The following is a 4,113-nucleotide window of genomic DNA, read 5'->3' as shown; positions in this document are numbered from 1 at the left end:
TTGAGTTTTGTTCCACATTGTTCTCCGTCTCTATCCAGGATCTCCTACGTAGATCCCACTCTGAGTGGTTGACAGTGGTAGCCAAGCACCATCTAGTTCTTCTGGTCTCATAGTCATATAGGCTGAGGATTGCATGGTGTACCAGTCACTAGGACTAATTGTTTCCATTAATTTTTGGTTTTCTTCATTCTTCTTTGCTCTGGACGAGGAAAGATCCATCATTGCATCTAGATGGCTGCTTGCAAATTTTAAGAGATCCATAGAGTTTTTACTAACTAATTTTCCAAAGTAAATTGCCAAGCCTTCATGGTCCATCTTAGTCTAGAAGCTCCCCTGGAACCTGTTCAAAATCATATTGTTGTTGTTATGTGCCGTCAAGTTGGCCCCAACTCATAGCGACCCCTCCTTGGGTTTCCGAGGTGGTATCACTATGGAAGTAGATTCCCCAACCTTCCTCCTGAGGAGTGGCTGGTGGATTTGAACCACCAGCCTTCTGGTTAGCAGTCAAGTGCCTTAGGCATAGCAACATGTAGACCTCCACTGACAGACAAGTAGTTTCTATGCATGACATTCATTGACTAGGAATTGAACCCAGGTCTTCTGTGTGAAAGGCAAGAATTCTACCAGTGAACAGACTAATGCCTCTCACAGAGTGGCTAAGGGTAACAAGGATCTGGATTCTAATCCCCTTTGCCCCACTGGGTAAGTCATTTCACTTTCCGCCTCAGTCCTTTTAGTTATAATTTGAGATGAGAACCTCATGGAGCTGCTGTAATGAGTTAGTGAGATGATGTAAGTGAAGCCACTGACACAAAACACCTGCAGACGTTTACTTACCCTGCCTGCCTTCTGTGGATTCAAAAATACACAGGAATATGAAGGCCCCCCCTATCCCACACACACACCTGTCCATCAGAGTCTGTTACTCATTAGCAAGTGTGAAAACCCTAGGGGGAAAGAGATCAGGCTAGCTTCTATATTTGGTTCTCTAACCGTTGGTGCCATTGCCTTTCCTGGTCCCAGGGCAACCAGGAAGTTATTACCATTTTACAAGGGTCACAAACCTTTGGTGTAAGGGAGCTTGCAAAGACATTGCAAAGTCATGGTTCTTGGTTTTGGGACCCTCTGCACGGTCATCCACAAGAAAGGCACATTTCTACTCTTGCACAGTGTTGCATGCAGTCAGGTTTCAGGACCCAGGAAGCAAGCATATGCAAGGTTCCAAGGTGGAAACCTTGGCTTATAGACCAGTGCTCTTGGTAAGAGGGGATCGGGGAAAAGGGTGATGACCGAGTAAATTAATCTCTTTTTTTTTTTTTCTTTTTCTTTTTTAAAAAATTCTCCTTGGTAGCATCTTACAGACTTTTTAACATCTTACAGACTTTTTACATCTTACAGACTTGGTAGCAACTTTTTAAGTGTTGCTTGGCTATTTTAAAAAACAAACCTCACCTTTATTATTAATTGTATGGTAAGAATTAGCATGAATCCACTTCCCTGGAAATGGATCCAGGCTTTATCTTCCCACATCTCCAAGATCTTTATTGCCAGCAGTTCTGTGGCACTTTCTCTTTCTGACCCTAACAATGCACAGTTAGGTCAGACTTCATCCCTGGCAATACAAATCCTGAAATACAAATAGGGGAGATGCTGTTATCTTCAATCTCCAGTTGAGGAAATGGGCACAAGGAAAAGCCCCAGCTCAGTGACAAATGGAGTCGAGGCGAGAACCTAGACTTTTGGAGGGCCAGTTAAAGCAGATGGCTGGGCCTTAATCCTGGAGCTTCAGATTAAGAGGGTTTGAGGTTGAGCCTGAGAATCTGCTCTCCTAACAAGTTTCCAAGTAATGCTTTTGAGGACCCAACTCAGAACATTTGTAGAGCTCTGTGCTTCAAACAAGGATCCCTGGTGGTACAATGGTTAAGTGCTTGACTGCTAATTGAAACACTGGTGGTTCAAGCCCACCAGCTGCTCCACAGGAAAAAATAAGAAACCATATGGGGCAGTTCTACTCTGTCCTATAGGATTGCTATGAGTCAGAATTGACTCCACAGCAAATAACGCTTAAAGCATGACAGATGATTTGGTCCCAAGCATTGGGCCAGTCTTTGAGACCAGCTGTTGCTAAAAACAGAACTGGGATTCAGGAATGTCAGCCAAGACCACCACTACCATCAGGAGGGCAAGTTAAAGTGATACTGTCTTGGGCAAACAGGAAAAATGGCTACCCTGGCCATAGAGAACCCACCTTGAAGGAAAACATCCACAAGTGGAAAGGTCAGGCTAGAGGCCCTGCACCCAGCCGAGAGACTCAAGACTCCTCCGTTTCTCTTGTGGCTCCAACTCAAACCCCACCTCGCCTTGCCTAGTTCCTCCCGTATTTATTAACTCATACTCCAGTGGCTCCGGGCAAGAACGGACAAAGGTCATGTGAATGGTTATCTAATCCCAGATCATGTATTTAAAAGACATTGAAATGCTTCCATGCCAGTGCCCTTCTCAGAAGCTGGGCCTGCAGCCAGGGTCAAGGCCTGGAGGTTGACTCCCTCAAGGCCCTTCTGAAGGTACAGCTATTCCTGGGTAACTTCTCAGCATGTCTGGGATGCCCCTGTCTCCTTTCCTGCCCTGGCAGGAGCCTGGGTTCCAGAGGAAACAGCTCTGTGGAGGCCACAGGTGGAGCAGGATGGGCCTGAAGCCAGCCCACCTGGGCTCCAGCAGCATACCTCTAGCCAGCTGTCGCCATACATGAGACTGACTGTCTAATGCCCAATGTCCGAGGGGGCCACCCCAGTAGAGGACACCATCACTTTTTAGTGCTGCTATGAACATGGTGATAGGGAAAGGATGAGTGTGGAGAATCCTCCTTCCAACACCAGTTTCTCCCAGTCCCTCAGGCCCCTAAACATCAATGAGGCTTTGATGTTTGGCTTGTGGTTCTTGCCCACCTGGTTTTACTTCCTAATAAAGGCCAAAAAGAGAAATGGTTCTACTGTTGTCCTAACTGATGCTAATTATTTTGCTTTTTCAGTCAAATCTAAGGCCCCTGTACTCGTGTGTGAGACATTCTCAAAAGGGAGAAAGAGAACCCAAGAGAAACACACTCAGAGGCCATGGAGAGATGGTTGTTTTTAGAAAGATCAGGTGGCAGAGGAGAGAAGTTGAAGATGAGGTTTCAGTGCAAAAGGGGCGAGGTGCACAAACCTCACCTTTATTATTAATTGTATGGTAAGAATTAGCATGAATCCACTTCCCTGGAAATGGATCCAGGCTTTAATCTTCCCACATCTCCAAGATCTTTATTGCCAGCAGTTCTGTGGCACTTTCTCTTTCTGACCCTAACAATGCGTAGTTAGGTCAGACTTCATCCCTGGCAATCCTAAGCCAAAGTCATCAGGTACCAGCCATAGGCTCAGGAGTCTTCACAACTCCCACACTTCAGACCAGCTGGCCTCTCTCTGGCCACATGGGTCTAGGTCAATAAATACCAGGCATAGGCGTGGAAGTCCATACAACTCTCTGAATTTCAGAGCAACCAGCCCCTCTTTCTAGTCCCTAGGAGCTAGGGCACAAGCTAGAAGCTATCCTTGATCAACTGCCCATCCAGCTTTTGTCACCCAGTCACCATGAGTTGGGTCTTCACAAAACAACTACCTGCTCAACCTTTCTCTGAATTAGCCACTCCAAGCTAAGTCAAAGACTCATTGAGCCTTGTGGGTTTCTTACTTCTCTAGGACAGCTCACAAAATTCATGGAGACTTATCTATACTTACAGTTCCCCATTTATTAGAACCACAAAGTATACAGGCAAAGAGACGCATCAAGCAAAACCTGGGAAAAGTCTCAGCATAAGGCTTTCACTGTTGCACAGAACATGACATCCTCTCTCGTGCATGGCTGTTCTCACTAAACTAGAAAGCCCCAAAAGAAAGCTTCCAAGATCCAGGGTGTATTAAAAGGGTGTAATAGTTATTGGGGCATATATGTTGTTGTTGTTGTTGTTTGCCATCGAGTCGGCTCCGACTCATAGCGACCCCTCCTTGGGTTTCTGAGGCAGTATCACTACGGAAGTAGGAATGCCCAACCTTCCTTCCGAGGAGTGGCTGGTGGGTTTGA

Source organism: Orycteropus afer, unplaced genomic scaffold (genome assembly GCF_000298275.1).
Source record: "Orycteropus afer afer isolate SDZICR_OR568_19922 unplaced genomic scaffold, OryAfe1.0 scaffold00004, whole genome shotgun sequence".
Lineage (NCBI taxonomy): Eukaryota > Metazoa > Chordata > Mammalia > Tubulidentata > Orycteropodidae > Orycteropus > Orycteropus afer.
The sequence above is the reverse complement of the archived record's forward strand: the minus strand, read 5'-3'. Positions refer to the sequence as shown.